At 37.7% G+C, this 14853-nt stretch overlaps 1 protein-coding gene across 2 annotated transcripts in view; it reads right to left on the reverse strand.

Annotated features, from left to right (window-relative positions):
* LOC149158284 (influenza virus NS1A-binding protein) overlaps positions 1-14853 on the reverse strand; it is a 190686-nt gene that overhangs the window by 70917 nt on the left and 104916 nt on the right. The window lies entirely within an intron of this gene.

Below are 14853 nucleotides of genomic sequence, written 5' to 3' on the forward strand. Positions count from 1 at the left end.
CTTCTACTGCCAATGCAATGTTCCTGATCTGTTCATTTACCTTTTCACAGAATTCAGTGGCTACCTTATCAAGCTGAAGCTCTCCCTCTGTCTGACCAAAATCTAAATTAGAATTTGACCAAGCTGAATTAGAATTTTAAATTTATTTTAGATATCATTTTGGGATTCAACTGCGTTAAGTAAGATCATTCACGTATGACCATTTCCATGAGAGGTAGTCGTAACTGACTAATTTCTCATGATTTTTGAATAGTTCACTTAGCACTCATTGCATCGGTGATGCTCACAGGGTGAAGAAGTGGGATTGAAACTAGTGACTGAAAAATCATGAGAAATTAGTCAGTTACAACTACCTCTCATGGAAATGGTCATACGTGAATGATCTTACTTAACACAGTTGAATCCCAAAATGATATCTAATATAATGCACTGCGTAAAAACCCCCATATTTAAATTTATTATTTTATATGATATTATAAATTTGGATAATGTCAAATGATATTCATATCAATGATCATGCTTTGCAGCTTTTCAATTCAAACCAAATTGTCATAGTTGACTCAATTAATAGATTATATTTTATATTTATAAATTTTTAAGACCCTGACGCTCCCCCACGTTTCCTAAAAAATGGTAGGGAGCTTTTGCATAGGCCGCTCCCGCGCCCCCTCGCTCCCTCGCTCCCTCGCCCCCTCGCCCGGAACCTTGGTGGAACATTGAATAATTCAACCCTTAGAAGGGGAAATTAATCAAACATAAACCTCTTTAGACTCAACAAAAATCTGCGACAAGACACGTGATCTAGTATGAAAAATACATAGACTCGATAACACTAGGGCTCACCTAGACCTTATCAATGAATTTCACCTTAGCTTTGGGGTATATCTGGGAGAAAAACTCTGTCAATTATCCGTGTTTACAAACACAAATAATTGGGGAGGTTAAAAAACTCCCTAGAGTGAAACCCTTTAACGAAATTCATAAGCTTACCTAGGTGTTGCTACACGGCTTAATAGTCATACTAGAATCATTTTTACAAAAATTTGCAGAATTTGGGAATACAATGATGACAATGATTGAAAAAATTTATTCTGTTCCTTTGTAATATGCTTCTTGGACTGTTGACATGTACATGGTCAACAAAGAACATTGAGCATATACTTTCCCTCTTCTTTATGACTAGCCATGGACTTGGTGAAGGGGGTTCAATAGCGAGACTCCTAGGTGAGGGTACTCCTTAAAACCATTGACTTGGCTGAGTACATACCCCAGTTTGCATCCTACCCATAAGTCACCCTTATAAAGGGTTCGTGTACTCGGTTAAGCTTGTTGGGATCGCCTCCCATCTTGGCCACATGGGAGAGGAGATTAAGATGTGAGTGATATTTACCTAGGGTGGACACGCCTACCATGGACTTGATTACGGTAAATTGATCTCCCCTAAGTATTGGACGCAAGTGTTCTGCCACTTGATTACTGAGGATCGAGTTGGGAAATAAATGGACATAGGGTGTGTGATCTTTAGCATGGTCATTTATTACTGTCATGTACTTGCTTGTGGTAAATCGATCTCCCTTATTGTCATGTGGATCATTCTTCCTCTTCTATGAATCAAGTCATCAATTGTTCAGTTGAGATGAGACAAGATGAGCTTCTCTTATGTTGTGATATGTACATCCGAGATGAGACTTATGGTGCAGCTGAAAATTCCTCCCTAGCTGAGAGGAAGTGTTGAAAATTGGGCAACCTCGTTTGGAATTTCATCATTAAAATATTGGAGAAAATTCAAATTTTCCTATTTGACCAAGTCGGCCTTCAAGTCAACAAGTCAGCCCCACCAAGGAAAGGACCCCTCCTCACATATACATGTGAGTTCATGGAGGTCATTTGGATCATCATCATCACATCAATATCACATCTGAAATTCGCAGAGCTAGTTCACATGTGCGAAGGAGGGCGAAGGAGATTTTCTGTTTGACCAAAGTTGACTTTTTCTTATTTGTTTTGGGCCACTTTGACCAACGTTGACTTGGGCATGTAGACTTTGATTTGACCAAATTTCTTCACTGTTTTGGACGTTGAATCTTTGACTAAAGTAACCAAATATTTCTCTTTGTTATGGGTCAATGACTAAGGTTGGTCGCAGGTTCTCTCTAAGGTCTAACCGCATGCACTTTGACCGAAGTTTTGGATCGATTTTGACCAAGTTTCACTAAGGAAGGTGTTGAAGAATCTAGGGCAATCAAGGTTAATCAGATTTTTCTCTCCATGATAACTATTTGTGAGTTGTGAGGTATTTTAACTTTTTCTTAATAGCAAAATCTTCTCTTGATATTATTAGAGTGTGTCTTCTTAGTTCATCAAATAGTTACCAAAACAAAAGAGATAAGAACACAAAAAGTTAGCTTTCTGCCAGAGGGCCAAAACCTCTCACTCTTTGAGAGGAAAACCCGCAAAAAATTCTTCTTATAGAGATTCCAATTGACAAATACCAAGACTATGACCCTTGACAATTGTCACTGCTGAGATCATCATCATCATTGTTGCTTCACCAAGGTCGTCATTGCTGCACCTTCACTGAGATATTCATCATAACAATGAGATCATTATTGTTGCATCATTGCTACACCTTCATTGAGATATTCACTTTGTAACTATGTCTCCATCATGATCATGACTATATCTATACCGAGATCATAATTGAATCTATGCTGAAATCATGACTGAATCTAGAAGCATGCCGAGACAGAGTGTGTCACTGTGAGATCTCCTCATCACAAACATACCGAGACTCTAAGGCTGCTTCAGTGATCATTGTATTGGTAACACAGCGACTGAGGAGGCCGAGACTGTAATCATTAAGACTGTGTTACCCATCCGAAGATCACAGAGATGGATGTCCGAATTTTGAGATTGCGAAGTCTGTAATTACTTATTGTAATTACCCACCAAAGTTATAGAGGCATCCGAGATCTGTACTCTATTGTACCCATCTGGAAGTTACAGAGAATCTGAGTTTTGCACCTCTACTTTTGCGCAAACCCTAGCTGGACCCTAGCTGGGTATTTATAGCAGTTTGTCCTCCATAAATGAGTTGATGTGTCATGCTAAACGGGTGTGTCTCCATAGGTGAACCAACATGACTTCTTTTGCTATTGTTTGGAGGCTGACTTCTTCAAGAGGGATTGTGCTTGTCTTTGGAGGGCTTCTAGACTTTTCTATAAACTTGTATACCTTAAACATAGGCTGAAGAAGAGCTTCTTCATATGACATTGACTCTTTCACTCAATAATAAACCCTAAGGCTCTCAATGGGAGCCACTAACAAGTAAACCTATTGCTCATAAAACCCATGCAGCAAGGCATACAAAAATAATTTTATTCCTTTTATTTCATCATTTACAGAGATCATGTCATTATGAAGACCAAACCTAGTTACGTTTTCTTCAACACTCCCTCTTAAATAGGGTGGTATTCATAATGATACTTGGTCCTTCTCAATCTAAATAATTTCTCATAAGAAGAATTAGATTTGTAACCCATCTGTATAGCATCATCGTAACCAACATTGTTTCCACAACTAGGCCTTGACTGACAGCTCTATCTCTCATTAGATCAGAGCACAATGTTGGTGAGACCAATGACTATAGACACCTTCATCATTGTCTCTCAAGGTACATACCCACCCGGGTGTTCACTGAGTATGACCTTCTATGACTATTCTTATCTTGGGTTCCCAGTCGTCAAAGAATATCAATCCTCTTGCCTACTCTTATCTTTGCCCTACACATCCTCAAAGAGCATCGGATACCAGATGATTACACAATCCTCCATTCTTTCTTCCCAAGTGAAGACAAGAATGTTGTGTCTATCTCTCCCTCTCAACTAGGAAAGATATGCCAATTCCGGTAATGGAATGTACCCAAGCTCCTTCTAACCAGGAACTTGCCCAAGCTCCCTCTTAATTAGGGACTTGTCAAAGCTCCCTCTTAACCAGGGACTCTCCTTTTCATCAGCGGCTTCTTCTTCGTGGGTCCTTCAACTGCTTGATCAAATTCCATCCTTGATGTCATGAAATTCGATCGAGCTTCTTCCTTGTAGGGCATTAGCCATCGATCACTTTCCTTCTTAGTTTCTCATGTCATCTCTTTCTTCATGAAAAGTGGCCTTCTTGATACATATCTGGAACCATTTTCATATGGCTACTTCTTCCTCATCATGTTTCTTTTAGGAATTTCCATCCACCACATGAATGTTAGTTGTACTCGTACTTACAACTCTTATTCCAGTAGCCCTGCATGAACTCATCCAGATATTATTCAAGAAATCAAAACATAACATTAAATCAAATAGTACCTTACAAGATGGCTCTTCATCATGACATCTTCTTGTAGGTATCAGCATCTTGCATTCATGTTGACACATCTCCTTGTAGGTATCAACATCCTACATACATGTTGACACATCTCCCAAAGATATCCATTATCAAGGGTCTCCATCTTTTTCGGACTTCCATAAGAGTCTTCATATCTTTCTAGGAGTTTTTCTTAGTCAAATATTCTTGGTCTTTTTAGATGTTGATCACCTTTTATCAGGGTTGCATATCTCACGATCTCTTCCTTCCTCACACATTCCATTCCCAGGAGCTTTCAATCATAGTTTCTTAATTGTAGTCAACCACCTCATATTTCATATAAGGACATATTATGTTGATTTCATCTAGTGTGACTTATGCCTTCTTGCATTCTTTCAGAGGAGGAGATCCTTTTTCTCTTGATCATGCTTCTTAAGATAGAAGTAGTGATCCATGTTACCTGCAACCATACAACATGACTTTATAATATTAAATACAAGCATACATACCTCATTTTACCTTTAGGTCATCTAGGCTTCTTTCAGCAGCTTCCTTGATTGAAAAGATCTTCAATCCCTTGATCTGCTTCATCATACCATCATCCCATGAATTCCATAAGTTGGAGTTCCTGATAAAACACTTGCTTCCTCTCTAGATTAGTGAACCCTCCAATGAGGATTCCATCAGAGAATCTTGAGGATCTTGCATATCCCCATCTGCCAGATGTTTCCTTTTTGTATGATGAGCCTTGTCCTGGACGACTTCCTCCTTTCCTTCAATGTCCAATGAGGTTCCCAAGAGCTATATCCTTCATGTTTAATTGCCACAGATTTTGTCCTTCATGATTCCCATGGTGATGTCATGAGCTCTTGTTTCTAATGCTTCCATGATGCCACGATGCATCTTATTATCATGGTCATATCTATAACAAAAGATTTAGGAGCTTATGATAGGACCCTTTTGTGAGGGATACCATCTCAATCATAGTAGAGACCTGTTACTCCCTCTTTTCTTAGCCCTTTTCTTTAGCTTCCTCCATCTTTTGACGATATGAGCTTTCTTTTCATAATCTTTCCATAGCATTGTTTTGTCTTGCTTGAGTACCAAACTTCCCTTTCCTTTCTGCAAATGTTTGAGTCCTTTTACCTTCAACTTGTCTTTTTCTATCTAGCATAAAGACCACAAGTTGTCGAATGAGGTAACTTCCTTGTCTATGTACATTTGTTACCTTGCTTATCAGTTAGTGTATTCAAGAACAATGAGGATTATCTTCTTATCATCTCTCCCGGATCTCCACTTGAGATCTTATGAAGATATTCCTTCATTCTTCGATAACTTCAATTTTGTGTAAATCAGGTCTAAGTGATATGACCTTCTTTTCTACAGTTTTTAGAGAATATATCTTCTAGCATTTCATATATCTCTTTTATGTCTCTTCTCTTGCTACATAGGGATGAGAGGACCTTAAAAGTTCCCTCCCATGAATTCAAAGGAGACCTTTTTCCTTGATATGCTCAGTGACTTCTCTTATCTATGAGGATTATGACAATCCCCCTTATTCCATGCAAGGACCTTTGATGACACATCCAACCTATAGATCTCCTTGCAATCATGAAGTCATTTTACCAAATTAATTAATAAAAATACTTACTTGACATGCGAAGATAAAATCTTCACCTTTATCACGTTGAAGATGCACTGATGCTTCCTTCAGGTGATCTTCGAGTTGATGTGATTTTATCGTAGATCCTTGCTTGAGTTGCTTAGCATGAACAACTGAAATCCCTTTTCAAAGATCTTTTTTAAGACCTTCTTGCACTATCTGGCACCAAGCATCGAAACTGCTCCAGACTATAAGTTATTGAGATCATTGTGGTATGGCAGATATTGTAATGACACCAAATTGGTGGCTAGCACTGTGGTTATTTCAAGACTAAATAGAGAGACTGAATTAGCACGAAGACTGTGAGAGGTACCAAAAAACCACCTTCTCTTCTTTTGACTGTAATCCGAATTCTGAGCACTAGGTAAACTATCTAAGCCATGAATGATTTGTGGAAGGTACCAGGACTATGGGTATTAAGTCACCTGACTGGAATCTGCGATTTGTATTCATATCACCAACCAAGAACTTCAGATACAGATCCAATCAGTCTGATTGTAGTACTTATCCTAAATTGTCTTGTTGTTGTAGATTGTCTCCTTGATTATATAGACAAAAGCCCTTACCATTATAGATTGTTGTTGTAAACTGATTCTTCAATCTTTGATGTAGGTTTTGAAACACAAAGCCGTTCAACTTGCTTTGATGCCCTTCTTGAAACTTGATCCTTGAATGTCTCTTTTATGCCCTTCCTTTGACTTCAGAGCCTAGCTCTGATACCATGTTCAAGAATCTAGGGCGATCAAGATTAATCAGATTATTCTCGCCATGATAGCTATTTGTGAGGTATTTTAACTTTTTCTTAATATTATTAGAGTGTGTCTTCCTAGTTCATCAAATAGTTACCAAAACAAAAGAGACAAGAACACAAAAGGTTGGCTTTCTGCCAGAGCCAAAACCTCTCACTCTTGGAGAGGAAAACCCGCACAAAATTCTTCTTATAGAAATTCCAATTGACGAATACCAAGACCATGACCCTTGACCTATTAGGCCACTCCAAGACCAAGAAACCAATCCTCTTCTTTGTCACTGCTGAGATCATCATCATCATTGTTGCTTCACCGAGGTCATCATTACTGCACCTTCACTGGGATATTCATCATAACAATGAGACCATTATTATTGCATCATTTCTACACCTTCACTGAGATCTTCACTTTCTAACTGTCTCCATCATGATCATGACCATATCTATACCGAGATCATAATTGAATCTATGCTGAGATCATGACTGAATCTAGAAGTATGTCGAGACAGAGTGTGTCACTGTGAGATCTCCTCATCACAAATATACCGAGACTCTAAGGCTACTTCAGTGATCAGTGTATTGGTATTATCAAGACTGTGAGGAGGTCGAGACTGTAATCATTAAGACTGTGTTACCCATCTGAAGATCACATATATGGATGTCCGAATTTTGAGATTGTGAAGTCTGTAATTACATACTATAGTTACCCACTGAAGTTAGAGAGCCATCCGAGATCTATACTCTACTGTACCCATCCGAAAGTTCCAAAGAATTCGAATTTTGCACCTCTACTTTTGCGCAAACCCTGCTTGGGTATTTATATTGGTTTGTCCTCCATAAATGAGTCGACGTGTCATGTTGAATGGGTGTATCTCCATAGGTGAGCCGACATGACTTCTTTTGATATTATTTGGAGGCCGACTTCTTCAAGAGGGATTGTGCTTGTCTTTGGAGGGCTTCTAGACTTTTCTATAGACAAGTATCCATTAAACATAGGCTCGAGAAGAGCTTCTTCATATGACATTGACTCTTTGACTCAATAATAAATCCTAAGGCTCTCAATGGTAGCCATTAGCAAGTAACCCTCTTGCTCATGAAACCCGCGCAACAAGGCATATAAACATAATTTTATTCCTTTTAATTCATCATTTACAAAGATCATGTCATTATGAAGACCGAACCTAGTTACCCTTTCTTCAACAGAAGGCGGGCCAAATTCAATGTTGCGTTGACCAAACTTTTCTAGGCAGCTAGACCATTGACTTTGACTGATTGTTGCAGAACATTGACTTGTTGTTGGCTGTTCCTCCATAGGCCAAAAATTGCAGATTGATATTTTGACCAGATTTGACTCTCTCTCAGCATTAATTGGTTTTGGATTGGTTGGTTTGAGGAAGTCAAAGTTTGACTTTGACTGATTTATGGATGCACTATTGGACTGATGTATCTCATGTTGAACATTGCTTGACTAATAGAAGAAGAAGAATTGATTAAGGGTTTTCCCCTTGTGGGGTTTTTCCCTGGTCTTTGACCAAATCTTTGTGTCTCATTGTGTTTGGCTATCTTCTATTGTGCATTTACTATTTACTATTCTATCTATAATTGTTAATTGTTAATGGGGTGATTGAAAATGGCAGAAATTGTTTTAAGTGATTATTACAACATAGAACACTGTGAAAAATTAACACAAATGTGTTAGATGATCCTTCTTGACGCTTCAATCTGCGTTTGGTATAGTTTTTCATTGTGTGGTTTCCTTACTTGGAAATGATGTTAAGGTTTTGACTTGTTTATGAAGTGTTAGCATTAGATGGATATTTTATCACTTACAACTAAGATGTTGCCCCGTTACAATACCTACCCCCATTTGGAAGCATGTGCACCTTCATCGTCATCACTTCATGCCTATATTTTAAGGTTATCCTTCTCCTTGATGAGGTTGTTGGGTTCTGGTGACTTGGCACTTGGTTCATAGCTTATTTGACTCATTCTTCATTGGATCTATCACCTTGCACACCTCCTCGTGCAATATTGACCTACATGTGCCATCTTGGAGGATTGCTTACACATCGTGTTGAGGACATCCACCTTAGAAGGGTCACATGTCTTCTTGAGAAGGTTGTTTGAACTTTGTACATATGTTTATGCATTATGATGGAGTTATTTATGGTCCACGCTCGAGGGGTAGTTCGCAACTTCACTCATTAATGAAGCACCCCACCTTTAGAGGTTACATAGCACACTTACTCGTGCTTATTTTTGAGTATTATGGATATTCCACATATCGAGGCCTTATCCAAGGATTCATTTGCTTGATTGGAGGAGGAGGTCCACCCTTGCTCATTTTTCATGCCATTAATGAGGACCCTTGGAGACCTTACACATGCTATCTTTGAGAGTGTTGACTTGATGAGGAGAACGACATCCACTTTGGAGCTCATATTGCATATTTTTTCAGACTTATGTTGGGACATCTTACCATGGGAGGTGGTTCCATGGTCCAAACCCTCATCTTAAGGGTATATCCACCCCTTCGAGCCTTATTACACACATGTTGACGCTATTATTGAAGGCACCCGTCTTGGAGGAGCTTTATTTGTATGCTTACTCACATCTATGTTGATGTTTGTAAGTACATACATGTACACTAGCATAAGACTCGAGGCATGTCGCAGTTGCCTTATGGGCTCTTCACCTTAGCAATTACTTTATTTATTAAAGTAATTTCTTTTTATGAGAAAAGTGAGATAATCTACTGAAATGAAAAAGTTATTTGCATTACTCAATTAGATAAATCACAATCATTGCTCTCAACCATCAATCACTTTGGAGATTAGGGTTGTTGATTTAGTCATAACTCAAACTTATAAAAAGAAGGCTAGGCTAAGGGAGAAAGCACATTTTAGTGAGCACAAGGCACAGTGAGAGGATGGGGATCTCAATGACTGGGTGGATGAGGACATTCACTCAAGTGTGAAACAGCCAGAGGAAGAAAACAAGGAGCGGCAAGAGAGAGAGATATTTAGCAATTGATTTTGCAGCAAAGAGGACACAAGTGGGAGTTGTAGATAAAACCCAGGAGATTGTACAATGCAGGCAAGGCCAAGAAACAGTTTGAGCAGGTATGTAACAGCAACAAAGGTGTGGTAAGGACCACACGTGCAAGGGAAGGAGGCTAAATGAGGTCATACGGATTCGCACATGTGTGGGCAAGCTCAAAAAACTGTCCATATTTCCACACATGCACCGGAAAACTGCAACAATGCGCGGACATGCAGAAAGGAGGCTCGGGCAACACATCGTACAATTACAGAATTGAGGGCTGAAGAGAAATTTCTCAGCTGGAAGTTTTCAAGTTTTGTTGTGTGATTTTTCCTTAGTGAACTTTTATTTTCCCTATTGGGAAGGCCCTATTAAGCTTGGAAGAAATTTGAATGAAAAGCTGAATTTTGAAGGGAAAGTATTTCTGTGTATTTTCTGTGAAAATTAGTTTTGTTTTATTTATTTATTTGCCAGTTAAAAATCTCTGCAGTACAAGTTTTTTTAGTAAAGCAGCAAACTTAATTAAAATCAGCAAGGAAATTTACTAGGAAATTATTAGTCATTTACTGGGGTTAGAAAATTAACAATCTGATGGAAGAAGTCACAAGGGGTCACATATGCAACTTGTGACGTCTTCCACTTGGTCCTTCCACATTTTGAGAAGGGCATTTCACCTTGGAGAACTACATATCCACCTTCGAGGAGATCTAGAAGGTTTTCATTGCTTACTTTGAGGAATTGGTTGTGGATGTATCCACTTGGAGGCCTTTTAAAGCTAGAAGTTGCACCTTTGATTCATATCATTCCCTCTTTGATGGAGACATCCCACTTTTTTGTGTCTATTTTGATTGGAGGATTGTAGATGTGGCTTGACCACTCCATTATTTTATCATTATGTATTGTTCATTAATTAGTTGGAGGAAATACTTTTTTACACCTCCCTACGCTAGATCTATGGTTTTCAGATAAGATATTATTATTTTATTGTAAAGAATGTTAAGCTAGACTGTATATAAAGAGTAGACCTTCTTCATTTGCACTCACAGCTGGAATTTTGGAGCTTCCACTCCTTAGAGCTTGATGGACACGTCTTTCTTGGAGCACATGTGATGTATAAGGAATCTTTCTCTGTTGAGTGCATAAACATTTTGTACTTGAAACATGAAGTAGTGTCGTTTTTTCTACATAGGAAAGACCAGCGATTTGTTCCATTGAAGGGTAAAATCTACCTCTCAAAAGGAATTTTGTATATGTGGTAACATTTCTTCTCTCCTTTGTTATTAGTCTCGATGTGTAATAGTTTCCTTTATGCATCCTCTAGGAAGTTCAGCGAGCTCATTAATTTTAATTTCTAGGGTAAAGTTGAATTGCCTAGTTGAAGGTGGATCCTTTGGACCCCTTCATTGTAGAATTTCTGCTTTCAGTTCCAATGAGCTTAGAGTAGAGGTTATTGAGTTTCTTAGCCTTACTTCCATTATTATCATATAAAAAAAATAAGCCCTTGACTTGATTATCCTCGTTGGACTGGTAGTGATATCTATTTTCATCAATCACCCTTTTATTTCCTAAAACACAAAAATATCATTTTACTAAAGCCACTTTCATATCACCTTGCGCTTCATTGCTTAATGTTAGTAATCCTACTAGGGATACCCCACTTGAGCCGAAGGAGAGCCAACCTAAAGTGAAGAGGATAGGTTACTCAAGCAACAGTGATATCATCCTAGTAATTCCCTCTCAAGTTGTTCAATGTGGTCTAGGGATTTTATCATCAAGTACAGGCTGGGAGGTAATACTCAGCAAGCATAAATTCATACTTGAAAAACTCATTAAACTCAACAACTGAAAAAGTGAGGAAAAAACCAGAGAAATCAGAGAATTTGGAAATATTGAATTCATTTTGGTCTTTAAGCCCCGCATCTGAACTTGAACTTCCTTCTCACAGCTTCACAATCACTCTCAATATCATATCAGATTTTTCATAGTGCATAGACGAAAAGATGAAAATTTCACCATATTTTTTAACTATTTGAATTATGTGTTGTCTACATATTCATAAACAAAAATTGCGCAAAAAAAATATATTTTTCAATGAGTATCATCTTCCAACCAGAAATAGGCTAACCAAAAAATGAATTGCTCCCTTTAAATTTGTAAAGCAACTCTAAATTTGGCCCTAGTAGAAAAAATAGAAAGGAAGAGCAGCCAAATAAAAATGGGCATTATAACTTTAACAAATAAAAGATGGCCTGTACAAGAGATTGAAACTTGAAATCAAATGATATATGGAAAGCTTGCTCATCTTTTAAATCCAGGATGGTTGGTGCTCAACCAAGGCCTAGTGGTTGAAGATAGTTGTGTGATTATCACCTTAGTCACCACATTTGGATAATTTTGGCAAAAAAAAAAAAAAAAACCTTCAATCTCAAGAATTGGTGAATATAATGGCCAATTTGACAATGCATTTCAAATCTTATTACAAATTTAACAACCACTCATTTTTTATAACATTTATGAAAAATAACATCAAGTTTCATTTATTTTTTCTTAAACTTTAAAAAGGACCACATGGCACAAACACATTGATGTCTTTGAACAATATGTGGTGTTCTTATATATTCTGAGGGAGTTATGACAAAAGTTGCTTAAGTCTCTTTGCTGAACTTCATGACGAATTTTATAATATTTTTTATTCTTTTTTAATTTCATCGGCAGCAAATTTGACAACAAACATGAACTAGGTGACTTGAAATGTCAAAAAACAAAGACTGCCAAGCATGTGTTTTGATAGTATAGTCTTGCCAGAGTATTTTGGGAATTGATTGCTTCTTGAGTATGCCATTCTTTTCATCTTCCCTCTTCATTGGAAAGGATTTATTTCAAGCAGTTTTGCGAACATCTCGATAACGTCCCGATTTTATCTCGAAATCACGATTTTTTGGCCTAGCCGGTGTTTGCCAATTTTTAAAGATATTTTTATGGTATCTTAATTTTGCCGATATTTTCCCGATTTTTACAATTTTTTAGTTTTCCAGACCCTTGTCGATTTTATCCCAATGTCGATGTTCACAACATTGATTTCAAGAGACAGTGGTATGATTACGTAGTATGGAAGTGTTGAAAAGTATAACTAGGTTCGGTCTTCATAATAATGCAATTGTAATCATGATATTGTATATTCTTTATAAAGAAAGAAAATGAAGGAAAAATTATATTTCATTTTTGAATTACGGATTCATAAGCAAGTTTGAGTCAAATGCATGTTCTTCATGCTTTTAGGTCTTTCTAAGATAAAAAATAATATTGGTCATTTGTCATAGTCCCATTTGGACTCATTTTAATGAAGGAAAATATTTATTTTATCAAGAAAAAGCCATGGATAAACCCAAGACCAGGTCAACCCAAGAGCAAGATCAAGTCGGCCTAAACGAAGGCTATTCGATCCTCACGAAAGGCTATATAAAGGAGTGCAATTCAACTCATTTGGTCACTCATCTCAAACAAGTTCGATCTGCAGTAGCGAAGGAGAAGAAGGGTAGCTGGGAGGATGAAGAATAGGAGCAGAAGTCGAAATTTGTCAAAGAAGTCTTTCCCTCTTGTCTCGCTAGGGTTTGGGAAGTTGCCGAGTGTAGGAAGACGAAGTTTTGTAGCAGTTGCAGAGGATCAAAGTTGCAGGGCCGAAATTCTGTTTCAGAGGTCGAAGTTGCAGTAGCAGTGCAGCAGTATCGAAGTTCTGGAAGTTGTCTCAAGGAAGATCTTTCTAGAGGCTGGCTTTGGGCATGGAGGGTTTGTTGGCTTGGGTCTTTGGGTCTTGGAAGTCTCTTCTTGTAAGCAGATTCTAAAGTAGAAGAGACACATTTTTCTGGGTTTTCCCCTTGGAGGGGTTTTGCCCTGGCTTGGAGCCTATATCTTGTGTAATCGGTCTCTTTGTGATCTTCATTGTATTTGGTAATTGCTTGATGAACAGGTATAAAGAAGTAATAAAAGACCAACTAACATCACAAGTAATTATCAAGACAAGGAAAATAAGTTATAATCTACAAGTCTCCATATTTTCCAACAGGAAGAGGAATATGGAACAACATAAGATTGACAGGAATCTCCCTTCTATGGAAAGTGGATATCGAGCCACTTTCAGTGGAGATGCTTCCCCTTTTCATTTGAAAGACACTACAACATTTGGAGCAGGATTGGCAGTCCAAATTTCAGGCAGGCATCTTTTGTAAGAATGTAAACTCTCTTTAGACTGGGAATCAGGCAGATATGTTGGCACTACTTGTCTGTGTAAGCAGGGGTATTTTATATAATTAAGGCCTGGCTCATTGATTTGTACACTTTGATGTGCACTTTTTTGTGTTGTGATGCAATTTATGATTCAGTTTCAAATCATAATAATGATAATAAATAAATAAAACTGCACTGATGTACTAAATCCGGTGCTAACGACATGCCAACTATAAGCATATGTTAGGGACCCAGTACACCCTTCTTATGATTTGATAGAATTCTTTTGAGTCTTGACATAACAAAAATTGTTTTTTTTGTGGCCAAATACTTATAAGCAGAGTATCTTTAAAAACATTCAAAGATGAAGACAAAATAAAATTGACACTGGTAGGGGGACCCATTGTGAATTTCTTACAGTTAGAAATTAAACAAACAATTCAAAAGATGATGGGCATCAACAACCTTCTCATGAATATGTGAGTTCAATTATATTGTACGAATATTGGTGAAAAACAGTAGGGGGGGCCCTCTATTATCATTAATTTATTACTGTTCTAGAAAAGCATACTTCCACCATAAGCTTGTACTTAAAACTCAATTTTAAAGAACAAATCAGAATAGCTATGTCATTGATGATGGTGAATAATAAGCATGCATTATATACACATCATAGACGCGGAGAAAACTTCATATCCAAGCCCAAATGTTTGAGCTAGAAAATTAAACAGGATTTGTGAATCTTCAGAACTTGGATTTCAATCCTCATCAAAAGAGAGTCCAAAAGAGAGAGTCTCCACTAGGCAGGTTTGCAAAGGAAGTA

This window comes from Pinus tabuliformis, chromosome 5_2, assembly GCF_031772625.1.
Source record: "Pinus tabuliformis cultivar Carrire ecotype Pingquan chromosome 5_2, CPIR1, whole genome shotgun sequence".
NCBI classification, from domain to species: domain Eukaryota; kingdom Viridiplantae; phylum Streptophyta; class Pinopsida; order Pinales; family Pinaceae; genus Pinus; species Pinus tabuliformis.